A 13,471-nucleotide genomic window follows, 5' to 3' on the forward strand; every position below is an offset into this window, starting at 1 on the left:
TGTGCGGATATGTTCTAGTGTGAATACTGCATGTGTTGATGCTATGACATCACCGATGATAATAATATTTTGCATTGTACTGTGAAACCTGTCTAGGGCGACCGCTCAAAGGACCTTCGAATGTGTTCACTATGTACAGGTGGTCTCCTTTTCCCGGGTCAGTTGACTGGAGGTACATGTAGCATCCCTTGGTCCTGGTTGTACTGGTCCCCTGTGATAGGCGGTCACCTTGCCCGAGTGGTCGCCTTGACAGGTTTCACTGTACATGTACATTAACATGCGACATGACTGTACACTGAAACATTTTTTTTTTTTTTTTTTTGAAAGTGCGTACTGCAAATGCAGTGCTTGAACAAAGAAAAATTCAAAATTTAACATTTCCCGGCATTTTCGGGGGTCACTATGGATTTTTTTTGAGGAAAATGTTATTAACTCCAAAGCACGAAAAAGGCCGAAAACTAAACCAAGAACATAATTATGCAATAACATGTTATTTATAAAGACTGAAACATTCGACGACCTGACACCTAGCTTCAACAAATCTCCGCAGCGCTAACCAACAGCCTTCCAACTTGGAAGATTAAGGAGAGCCCAATTACCACACTAACACCATACTATGCACACATACATGTACATGTACACAGTATATCACAGGGCAAGCACAAACATGGCACCTGATAGCTGGCCGTCACTGCATGCAAGCGCATGTTTCTGGGAGTACACAGACAGTATGTGTACCTGTCTACTGTGCTGTGATGCGTGAGGAGCAGTGTAGTGTAGTGCGTCTCATGGCCTAGTACATCCACCTGTACCAGCTGTAGCAGTGCTACATCATGTGCATGTACACGCGCGCGGTGTGGTATGCATGCACTCTGAAATGAATTTTTTTAGAGACGCCTTGCAGGCGAACTCACCCACCCACAAACGCCCAATCGGCGTCTCTAAGTAAATACATGTATTTACGGACGGCACCTAAAGGGTACGCGAGTTATAACAACGGTTGCATGAGTACTTTGCAGCCATCCATAAAACACACATGTACCTCTCAGTTTCCCTCTAAGTTTAGAACGTTTATGCATGCTAGCGCTATAGCATTTTCAGGATTTACTCCGCACATCATGTCATCACTTACAGTGGATGGAGAGGATGCAGTCAGTCTTGTACTGTGCCGAGACTGTGACAAGGCAACATTGACCCACAGAACTAGGTGCGGCCGAAACTCAAATCTCTCAGCACATCAGCTTCACCTGTTTCATTGAGAACTGCAGCTGTAATTCCTTTGTCTTGAAAGCAGCAGATCACCAGAATTCACTGATACTCTTTACCGAGGAATGTACGCTCCACATCCTCATTATTGCTGGATGCTTCCTACTACACGTCTGTCAGAATAATAATGTCCAACAACGCAATTATATCCAATGGCATGGTATCCAGACAGTGAATCATGCATCCACTTGGGCCGCATAGCGATCTGCTGCAGCAATAGCAGCCCAGCTTGCACACTTCAGCGCAACGGTACGATCCCATATCTTGCCACGGCGTGTGACAGAATTGATAACGTTCTGCTCCACTTTTCACTAAAGCCTAGTTCACATTTGACGGGGCGCGATGGGGCGCGACGTAAGGATAGACGGGAAGTGACGGGACAGTCTGACGGCGTCCAATGTGAACACCAGGAACGGGAACGCAACCGTACTGACGTTCGGATCGGGAAGCGACGGGAAGAGTTGGATCGATCCAACTTTTCATACCGTAGACGGGCGTAGACAGGGACGCAAGCGTACAAAAGGTTGCATTTTGAGTGTGAACAGGAGACGGCGTCGTGCGCCGACTACTCCCGATTCGTACTTGGAAATTTGTAGCATTTCAAACACTGCGCTTCCCATGATACTCGCAGAATCCCTAACACGACTTGAGTTGAATTTTAGCAAGATAAGGCCTGATGTCAGGGTATTTAGGGATAGTTCAGGAGCGTGACAGAGGAACTGTTTTATCATTTCCTGGAGTTTTTATTTGAATGGCACACCTTTCGAAGCTACTTTTTGGTCTTCATGAAAAACTGGTATTGTGAACTTGGTTCTGCTTCATTCAAGGAGAAATAATTGAAGAGAAGTCCCGAAAAATAAGAAATTAGGTCCAAAAGTGACCCTGTCACGGACCGTGCCCTATGATTGGCGCTGTTCGCTGTTGAACGACGCAACGACTGCAGAATGTCGTGTCGTACGAATCGTACAAGATTTTACACCTCACCCCAGCCTTCCCGACAGGCGCTGCTCCTTGAGTGAACTTCTCTCCTGACCCAGTTTTCAGCTACCCACCCTCTTGACAGTAGAGAAAGATAACTTCTGACGCTCGACGTACATCCATACACTGCGCCCAGAGCTTGTGTAGTTGTGACGCTTCTCACCCCTGCATGCAGAGCTCTTCGAAATGCAAGGCCACAGTCCAGAAGTCGTAAAAAAAAGCAAGAAAAAAAGCTTGCTGCTCTTCAATAGAAACCATTAGCATGGCTAGTATTGGCTACCGTGGCTCGTTCAAACCCTTGAATGACAAAGTTCTCACGATACAGTCAAGAACTGCAGCTCGTAGATCGGATAAGGCCTAGTCGCACTGCAACAACCTTTCTCCCTGAACCCTTCATTTAAATATTGACTTCGACCAAAAAGCTCATTGACTGACAAAAATTGAAATAATTGAAAACGGACCACGGCCAAGTGTCCCATGGTCCGCGAGCAATGCGGAGCACATCCAAATATGGATGTTTCGCCCTGTAAGAAAAAATGTCCGGAGCTGCTCTGAGTCATGAGCATGGAGGTCGGGAAGGTCTGGAGGCTCAGGGAGTCGTACCCAAACTACATAATATCAAGAGTACTCTTGATAATATGTGGGCATGCTATCTGGTGACCCTGGTGACACCGGCACGGAAATATTTAATTCTGGGGTTGCCTCGCACACGTTTTTTTTTTAATATTCCAGTCTTGGCTGCCCATTGTGTGTATGTATTCTTTTATTTATAGTGGAGAAACCAAAACAGGCAGACGCCTAATAACAATGCCCCGACATTGAAATAATTCGTAACACTATCAAAATTATAAAAAGTTTTTTTAATTTTTTCAATATTTTGGAAACGAGTTAAGAGTAACTCTCCACCACTGTAACTAGATACTATATACAGTCAGAAAGTGCAACAACTAGGCACAAAACTGACAGAGTACTGAGACATTCGACATCCTGACACCTAGCTTCAACACATCTCTGTAGCGCTAACCGACAGCCTTCCAACTTGGAAGGTTCAAGGTTATGGAAAGACCAAAGAGGGGAAGGCAAGCGCAACGAAAACGAGCACAAGCTACAGTCCCAACGGAACAAAGAAGTTGCCTTCCCCTCTTTGGTCTTTCCATAACCTTGAACCTTCCAAGTTGGAAGGCTGCTTGTTAGCGCTACGGAGATGTGTTGAAGCTAGGTGTCAGGATGTCGAATGTCTCAGTACTCTGTCAGTGTTGTGCCTAGTTGTTGCACTTTCTGACTGTATATAGTATCTAGTTACAGTGGTGGAGAGTTACTCTTAACTCGTTTCCATAATATTATGTCCTTTTCCTTTCTACTTCTATTATTGGCTCAATACCCGAGTTTCAAATTTTTTCAATGTTCTTTATTTTCATCGTACGATCTCATTGATTGTCCGTAATAAAACGTTTTGAGTCCAAAAGCCCGAAAGGTTATACGCGGATCGACTCACCTTCTGTACTTCACCTCCAAGCGTGCAACGCAAGACCCGCAAAGTACTAGAGTAGAACCCGGGTTAAGGGTCCTCCTAACTCTGCGCGGACATAGCTGGACTCAGTTGTGCAGGGATGGGCAAAAAGGTGGGCAAAACGACTTTTTGTGAGTAGATGGACCCCGGAAAAATAATTTGGAGCGAAAAAAGTTACGGCTTCCTCAGAAACCGACGGGGGACCCCCCCCCCCCCCCTTGGGCCGGAAATTAAATCCCGGTATAAGGATCACCCGCACAATGTACATGCTAAATGACCACCCCCCCCCCCCCCCCCCCTCCCCGGGCTCCGATCCCTAATCCGGTTTGACCCTTAACCCGGGTTCTACTCTATGATTTTTCTGTGGGCAACGATTTTGGCATTAATCAAGTTTTTTATTGGAGTGCTCAGGCATAGTACGATTGCTCAGAGGTCCCGAGCACGCTTGTTCAGGTTCTCTATTCTTGATGAGCCGGCCCTAAAGCCCCCTACATTGTATCTAACGACGTAGGAGCTGACAATATGGAGGTTCCGGAGTACGATTTTTCGTGCCAAAATCCGTGGAGGCGCTACGGATTTTTTATACGTCGTTTTCGAGCAGTGCAAAGTTCCGGGGTACGGAACTTATGTGTTTGCCGTCATTGCCTAGGTTACGATCGCAAACACGTCACATTCCCGCGCTATGCTTTTTTATTTTGAAAATTTGTACCGAAATCAAAACTTCCCGCGGAAAATCCATGTTTCTCGTACCAAATTTGTAGGCGAAAAATCTTTCTGCACCCGATGACGCAAAATCTCCATACGAAACATGGTTCGTATGAAAGCCAGTCCACACGGATTCTCCGTGCCGAAAAATCGTATGGAGCACGCCTGGAAAAAATCCGTACCGCCCATACGGATTTTGGCACGGAAAATCGTACCCGGAACCTCTCTAATGTAAGAGGATTTCCGTGGAAATAATGACGATGGTGGTGTGACTGCTGCAGGAAAAGTGCTGGCTGTTTATGACAGTATGACTAGATGTACATATAGAATCCCTGCTAAAAATGTGCATGCTGTCTAGCAAGACTGGTGCATTGTGCAAGTCGTAAAGAAGAACTGGGGCAGCGCAGATACAAGACTTACATTTTTCAAAAACCAGCTTCGTGTTAGTACGATTTGGGCTAATTTTTAGTATTCGGATTAGCCTAGGATACGACTCTGAACAGTTCTGAACAGTTACCGCAACACTACACGCCGTCTCATATCTGCTGCTGTTGCCATCACTGCTATCAAGTAGTTCGGACATGGAAAGAGCTAAAAAACTGCTGGTACTGGTACTCTTTCAAAGAATACTTACGAGTGATGGCAAGAGTCCATAAACTGTGATGGGCTGTACACGAAATGTGCTGCCTCAAAAATAATTTCAAAAAATATAGACACCCATATATGGCCATGCGGAACTCTTGGAGACGGCGAGTCGAACTGCGTATGACCTTTCGGACTTTTGGAGTGGACTATTCCAAAAATAACAACGTGTGCGAGGCAACCCCTGACTTCCAGCTGAGAGCCTGACGGATTTCTGTGCCATATTCTGACGGATTTCTGTGCCGTATTCTAGTAGTAGCGTAGTTTGGGTACGACTCCCTGGCCCTGGTCATGAGCAAACACAGTGACAGTGGACAAGCTCAAAAATACAGAAGTTCACTCTCTGTTTTTGTTCTCAACGCCACCACAATGCACTGAGAAGGCGAATCTGAAGGTCCGGACTTTTGAAACGCACTAGAGTCATTTGTACCTGCTTCCTGTCTGCTTGTTCTTTGAGAATGGTTCGACAACTACATACTATGTCAAGAATTTGCGTAAAGCCCAGGACGGTCCCAGTTATCATCCTGCTCTGCGTCATATTTACATAATATTGTGACTCGATTCTGGCAAACGGGATTGTTTCCCAGCACGTCCAGGTTGACTGGCAGAACGATGCAGTATTCGCACGGTCGATTAAAAAATCCAACGAAACCTGAGCAGCAACAGCATTTCGTGCAGTCAACTATCCGCCAACAGGTAGAACACTCGGCACCGCAGATTGCTAAGACTCGCGGCCTTCTTCAGCAGTTCAAGGCACGCCTCAGCCAGCCACTCCAGTCCCGACAGCACTTGTAGATAAGAAGACGGGGATTCGTCTTGGTACCTTCCTCTATATGGTATTAGGGAAGGGTGAGCCTGAGAAACGGTGGTTGGATTGAGCAAGCTGGCAAGACGTACACCTGATCTACATGAGCTGGAAATCCGACGTGACTGTACAGCTCCAGGGGCACGTTTCAGAAAAGTTTCGTTTACCGAAACAGCGAAACAGATGCATAGTCAAACCTACCCGCGCAACCTACTGATGTGGGAAGAGGCTAGCATGTTTGTCAACCAGTGCCTCGCCACAGCAAACTTCCCCAATTTCAGCATCGCCTCTAACGCTACAACGGCAAGCCAGCAAATACAAACTTCAATCAAATGGCAACCTTATGGCTGGCCTCACTGTGGGCACAACGCACAACCTTATGGCTGGCCTCACTGTGGGCGCAACGCACAACCTTATGGCTGGCCTCACTGTGGGCGCAACGCACAAGGTGTAGACTTTGGGGAAATGCTGAAATCTAAGAAGAGCTTTCCACAGGCTTGCAAAAAGCGACGGAGCCGGAAGGAGAATGCGATATGTGTTGGCTGCCTGTGTGCATGCATGTGTGTTTCGGAGAAGCTAATCGGGATTTAACTTTGTGAGCCGTATAGCACATACATGTACTTTGATAAAACAAATCGCTGGCTATCCGCTTACTAGGCATCAGCAGGTAATGCTAGCATTAAAACTAACATAATGGGGGTGTTCGCAGAGGGGGGCATTGCCCCGGCATAATGACAAGAATTTATTAATGAGGCATTTTTTTGGAGAAACTAGCATAATTCGCGATTTTCAGCATCTCACGGCCAGAGAGTCGTAGAATACAGTACTCCCTGATCAAATGCCTATACGTGCCACATGATCATCCCAACGCAAACTATACCATTGCGTACAACGAATGTTGCCTTTGTTCGAGTAGAAGTAGTCTACCACCGATCAATCAATTTTTAAGCGCATATCTTTATACCTACTTTGAAAACAGATTTTTTCGCGTACTCTTCTGCGATTTGTTTGCTGTATTTGGTTATAATTGTTGCTAGCATAAAACGCCCTAAACTAGCATAAAAAGCATTATCACATGTCACGTGAGTGTTTCCTTGGATCGGGCCAATCACTGGTCTGTATGAGCGGGCAATAAATCAGTCCAACGCCCGCGTCCTACGGCCCTCAGGCTAACCTCTCGGGGCAATAATATGCCATAAGGCCCTTGCAACCATGCGATAACATACATGTATACTTAAAACGAGCATAATATCCTGTTTTTGCTGGCATTCTGAAAAGCATAATCGGCTGAGTTTACTAGCATTAGCCGCTGATGCCTACCGCTTACATTGTAACATGTACATCTCGGCAGTTGGCCCTGAATACTGTGCACATTACAATGAAGTACCGGTCGATCGTAAGACGCAGGTGCATAGCTACAACTACCAGTGCAGCAACTAATGTAGCAAGATGTTGTTTTCACTTTGCAAGTACTGAAGTAGCTTGTTGCTTTGCGGATCGCTACATTGTGGGTTTGTGTGTGTGTGTGCGTGTGTGTGTGTGTGTGTGTGTATGTGTGTGTGTGTATGTGTATGTATGTCCATGTGTGTGTGGGTGTGTGTCCATGTGTGTAGGGATTCACTGGCCGGAAAAAGCCACTTCAGAGCTGTGTGGTGTAGACCAGGCTGAATAGTGGCGGGCAATTCTTCAGCCTTGCAAGCTGTTGAATAGTACAATTTCAGCACAAGTTGCTATGGCTTCTGCTGTAGCATCGCTATTATCGCCTCTGGCGATGGGCGTCAAATGGTCCAATGGTGTGTGTCTGTGTGTGTGCCAGCTAGTTCAGTTGGATGGAACGCTTACCGTACGCACTCGAATACAAGCCCCCCCCCAATGGAGCCCTGTCAGAGGAAATCGAAATAATAAAGCCCCATCTCGTACAAAAGCGGCGCACCCCAACTGTGTTTGCGCGGCCCCAGTGAAAACGTGCCCCTCCCTCCCCCAGAGCACACGAGGAAGTCCATCGAACCGTCCACTCGGAAAACCTGAAAGAAAGCACCACTCCCTGCTCAATACACAGTGTTTCGGGGAATTCACCCCTAATCACTTGAGTTTGAGTAGGCTGAGGAAGATTGTGCCTGAAGAGCACCACTTATATAGTGCTCTCCAGGCACAAACATCACCAGGGATACAAACTTACAGAGACGCTCCGTTTCCAGCGGGACAAACACCTCGTGAACACCAGATAGCAGCGTGAGTCAGTGTCGCTCATAAAGGTGCTGAACAAGCGCTGAGGACTGTTGGCCATTTACAACGTTGTTGCCTCCAAACCATCTAATTCGCAAGCCCGAGCTGGGGACAACAATGTGAAGAAGAGGTTGATGCGACTTCAGCGATACTTGGGGAATTGTGTATTGCTCCCTACATGGGAGCTCGCGGTTTTCCTGCCGACTTGAATTCTCACTTGAGTGACTCACGACTACCATCCAGAGCACACGAGAAGTCCATCGAACCGTCCACTCGGCAAACCTGCAAGAAAGCACCATGGCACTCCCTGCTCAATCCACAGTGTTTCGGGCACCCCTCATCAATTGAGTTTGAGTATGCTGAGGAAGATCGAAAACTCCTGAAAAGAAATACCGGTCGAGTGCAGACAGCGACAGACAGCAGACAGCTGGAATCTGACATCGACAAAGCCCGGCAGTCCTGCTTGCACACATTATTGTGGCAGGGGACTTCAATGCCCACAACCGGGAATGGCTTGGAAGCCCATGCACCTCGGCTGCTGGAGAAGCTGCAGAAGACATGTGCTGTGTACATGGTCCCCGACAACACGTCACCTCAGCCACTCGTGGAGAAAACATCCATGACCTCGTCATGTCGGATGTGCCTGGAACTGTATCTATCACCACCCAACCACCTCTTGGCAGATCAGACCATGCTGTTGCCATAGCCCACTTCCAGCGTACTGCATCTGTAGACCAACCCACCACTCGTACAGTATGGTAAAAGGTGTGAAGGAAGGTAAATGGGTGAGAACTGTGACATGGATAGTCATTAATTTTCTCTCCAGCAACTCTTCAATTATGGACATGCTCCTGTCTTCCGCTTCCGGTGTTGATGAGTTACGGATAGCTCGAGAGAATTGGTTCTTTGCAACAGCTCTTTTACACGACCAAGGGAGACATGATTCATAAGACAGGTGGACACCACTGTGGGAAGGCTTAACATAGAGCTCCCACTCTACGCTGTTTCCACGCACAGACAGCCTTAGATCTAGGAAGTAACTGAGTTTCGTTGACCGAGTGTTCCATTGTGAATTTGATAGTAGTGTGCTGTCCGTTGAAGTGATCTGGGAGTGCTGTTAAATCTTTCCAGTCATGTCTCCACAGTAGTATGCAGTCGTCGATATATCGCTTGTAGAGATCTGGTGTCACTGTAGCTGTCGAGAGAGCCTTCTGCTCATGAGCATCCATGAAGAGGATGGCCAGCGGGGGAGCCAGATGGTTCCCCATCGCAATTCCACGCTTCTGACGGTACTGTTTACTATTGAACTCGAAGTAGTTGTTTAACAGAACATACCGCAACATCAGCTGTACATCCGCAACCGTCAATCCAAGCATGTCGACATCATTTTTATGCTGCTCTAGCTTGGTAATGGCTCTCATCTATAGGAATCGACGCCCATCTCCTCGAACTACCACTGGACTTTACCACCTGACACAGCACATACACATACTGAAGTACTTTGCACATACACCGTTGTCATATACATACATGTAGATAGCCTTTAGCATTCCCACACTTGAAAGTGTTCTTGTACGTGCTGTGATAGTCTTACTAGTCTTCTTTCTTCTGTTTAGGTCACCTTACAGGTGATGATTGTAAACTTTAGTGTTAGTGTTAGTTTTCTTGCCTTCTTGCCAAATTGTGTCTGTGTGTATGTGTGAGTTTTCTCATCTTTCGTTTTGTTTAGGTCACCTTATAAGTGATGATTGTTTAGTTTGCTGGCCTTGCCAATTGTGTCACCACGATATGTTAGTTCTAGAACATTCATCTGCCTGCATTATTCGTCTTTATATTTCGTGTTTTTGCCTCCCCTTCCTCAATGCCCTGATGATGCCCAATGGGCGAAATATTGGCAAAGTTATTTATTTACCTATTTGGTGCAGCTGAGAGCCTGTTGCCGGAATGTAGGCACTGGCGGATTATGCCGGCATAATTATTTATTGGCATAATTTGGTGGTTGAAAATTTGGAGCATAATTTGGCATCCTTTCGGAGGTAGGAGCATAACTACATCGGATTGTACTACAGTTCTATGTGGGCTGCACAAATGGGTACAATGCACATGATTAGTGCTGGTGGTCTGCATGGTACAAGTAAAGGGTTCGGAGGTCATGCAGATCGTGTTTTCAATGAAAAGCAGGGTAGAAATCATGGCAATACATTATTGTATGCTCGAACTCATCTTCTTCAAAGTTCTTTCTCACACTGGTACAGTAGAAGAAGATGCGAGTGAATCAGCCTTGGTTAGGTATTCCGGGGCGAACGAGATAGCGACGGCTAGTCCGCAAAAACATGTGCATTACGCATGTCACGAAGTCATGACCTCTGGATTTTAGCAGTCATGACTGCGCAGGCTATGGATATGGGGCTGTTAAGTGTGACGTCACGGACCCTTCGATACGCATAGCAACGGAGAGCACTGGGGACAAACAAAAGTCGCGTCCTCTGGATGGAACCAGTTGTCAAAGGCAACAGCATCTAAATGACTGGAGAGAGAGCAGTTTTTCTTTGCTTTTTCTTCAAGCGATTGTTGTCGCTCTTTACTCCTCGTTCTTTCCTCCACAAATTTCCTGTAGTCGTCGAGGGCCTTCATAATGGCTGTGAAATTGGCTGCCAACTGTAAACCTCCGTGTTTGAGAGTGCTTTGAAGATTATTCGCGTCCTGATGGATCAAAGTACGGGCGCTCCCTGTGGATTCGATTATATGTAGGTGAGTTGTTCAAGAAATCAGTGTCTTCTTTCTGTCTCTGCCCTCACGTTGGCACAATAATATCAGCCTGAGGCCTCTATATCCATGACATCTCGCACCTCCCGTGAACTGCATGACTTAGATTATTCTCGCCCTCCGTGGTGATTGAAGACCCATGGAAGAAGTTATTATGTTCAGAATGATGTCCTGAGAATATAAAATAAAATAATTCTAGGGAATTGTTACAGGGTATTTTGGAAGGATGGAGAGAGAGAGAGAGAGAGAGAGAGAGAGAGAGAGAGAGAGAGAGAGAGAGAGAGAGAGAGCACTGAAGTGTTTGTCTCACTGTAATTACTCCAGATTATTGAATGGTGTACGATCTACTCGATATTTTCCACAATGGTTTTCCTGATTTGCGGGATCTCTTCTTTTGCTGTTTGCGTGTTTACAGGAAGTGACTGTCTGGTGTACTATAGTATTTGCACCAGATCCTGGGGACATGAAATCAGATGCAGAGGCAGGGTCGTCCAGTGATGCAACACTGCCGTTCTATGTGCAACGTCACCGGTAATTCCCCCAGGCGAAAACACAAAAAGACAAACACGTCAAGAGACTACAGTATTGACCGTTCTGGTAATGAATCGTGACTGCTCGGACAGTCCATAATCGAAACACAGAGCACCAGCATGATGTTTTGATATTGGGAACCACACACCAGCTCAATTCTCAAGCCCAGAAATTGATGAATACAGAACACAGAGCGACGCAACAAAAGATCATCCGGCAACCAAACCAACCTGGGTCTAATGCACTGAATAGTCCTGAAATACGCAGGCCACACAAAGCAGTGCAAGCACATACTGTAACAAGGTACATGCATTGCAGAACAAAGTGTAACCAAAGATACACGGGGTTATAGCGGCACACTCGTGCATATGCTCGCTCAGCCCAAGAACACGCATGATGATAGAAATAATCCGGGGGAAACACGCTAGCACCGAAGTAAGCATCAAGACGTAAATAGTCGTCATCACAAGCCCATAGCCCTAAGGCCGTCGGGGCGTCACAGAGCAAGTATGAACAAGCGAGCGCCATAAAAATCGATCGCGTGCAGCAGCGAGCAGGGACTGCACGTCCAGTGCAGTCCATGAAATAATATTATCAAGCCATGACATTCTGGGCCTGCCTCGGCCACGGCCTCCAGCAACACAACCCTGAAGAACAGTCAATGACAAACAGCCGGAACAAACAATATGACCAAAAAATTGCAATTTCCTTTTACGCACAGAAACAATAAGTTGGACTTGTTTGTGAATACTATTAATTTATTTCCTCTCTCACAGACACAATCGTCCGTAAATAGTGCAGCTCTGAAAAAGTAAAAAATACATTGACATGTACATTGGTGTGCCGAGTAGTATCATCCTTGATCACCCATCCAACCAAGACGTTTTCAGGTCCCAGACGCCGAGATCGCACACCGAATGTGAAGTGCATCTAGCCTTTAACCTGTTGCACAAGGCACACACATATGACAAAAATGACATCCACTCCGATTATTTCCAGAGGCCAATCATAACAGAACACAGAAATGAAACCACGGGCTCAACAAAGTACATGTAAACGCAAAGGAAATTAGTTAAAATAATCCATGAAGTGCTATTTTAATTCCAGCGCTGACTGCAGTGTGGCGTCGTGGCCCGATACCCGCTGAGCATAGACACAAGCTCCATTTGACAGGGGCAAGACATACTATTAATTTTTGGAATAAAGTCATAAAGTACAGCATTCCAATGACATGACGGACACCTCGTGCAAATGCGTGGTCTGTTCATCCGGCCAACTCGGCCACGCATGAGAGTGTGTGCATGTACGCGCGCACGCAAGCGCGCGCGTGCACACACACCATGTATTCGGTGCGTATGGCGTACCTGATGCGGAGATATGAAGATGAAATCATTATCATGATGTTACATGTACATGAGTGTATGTTTGAGTGTAAAGTAAATTTTATTTTATTACACATTTCTTCGACACAACTATTACTTACTCCACATCTTCGCATTTCTCATAATCCATCCACCTACACTCCGTCTCAGTTGAGGAAAAACTCTCCCAGGTCTACACTAGTCACCACAGCCATGTGATGACATTGGGATGGGTCCCAAGTACGATTGCACTCTCCAGTTACAATATAATTTATTTGTCCAGAATATCTGTGAAGACAAAATGCAATGCATAGCGGCAATCGATGGATGAAGAGAGAGTTTGTAAATACACATATCTTTCCACTTGTTCAGGAGCTTACCTTTTGGAGTTCACATCGTTTACACGATCTCTTATGCTGTCTTGCACCTTGGCTTTGTTGACCATGGATACGCCATCCCAGAAGACATTCTACAGGAGCTACTAATGCAGAGCGTTTTTCACGCTCGATCTCGGCGATCTACCTCGTCACGCCAATAAAATCCTCCGTGACACTGGCTACAGTCACAAGAGACGTCTCAGAAAGGTAATGAGCACGACAACACCGTCGAGATCAAGGACAAAGAGAAAACCAAACACTCACTTTACTACCCACTCTACTCAGTGTCATTACCTTCATTGGC

The 13,471-nt window shown here is 46.2% G+C and overlaps 1 long non-coding RNA gene across 1 annotated transcript; it reads right to left on the bottom strand.

Moving 5' to 3' along the window:
* Positions 1–11,550: 11,550 nt before the first annotated feature.
* Positions 11,551–13,424, bottom strand: LOC135828410 (uncharacterized). Its single transcript, XR_010555656.1, has 3 exons — positions 13,171–13,424; positions 12,913–13,078; positions 11,551–12,371 (listed from the first exon to the last, which is right to left on the bottom strand). It is a non-coding gene; the product is annotated as an uncharacterized LOC135828410 (long non-coding RNA).
* Positions 13,425–13,471: the final 47 nt, after the last annotated feature.

This window comes from Sycon ciliatum, chromosome 12, assembly GCF_964019385.1.
Source record: "Sycon ciliatum chromosome 12, ocSycCili1.1, whole genome shotgun sequence".
Lineage (NCBI taxonomy): Eukaryota > Metazoa > Porifera > Calcarea > Leucosolenida > Sycettidae > Sycon > Sycon ciliatum.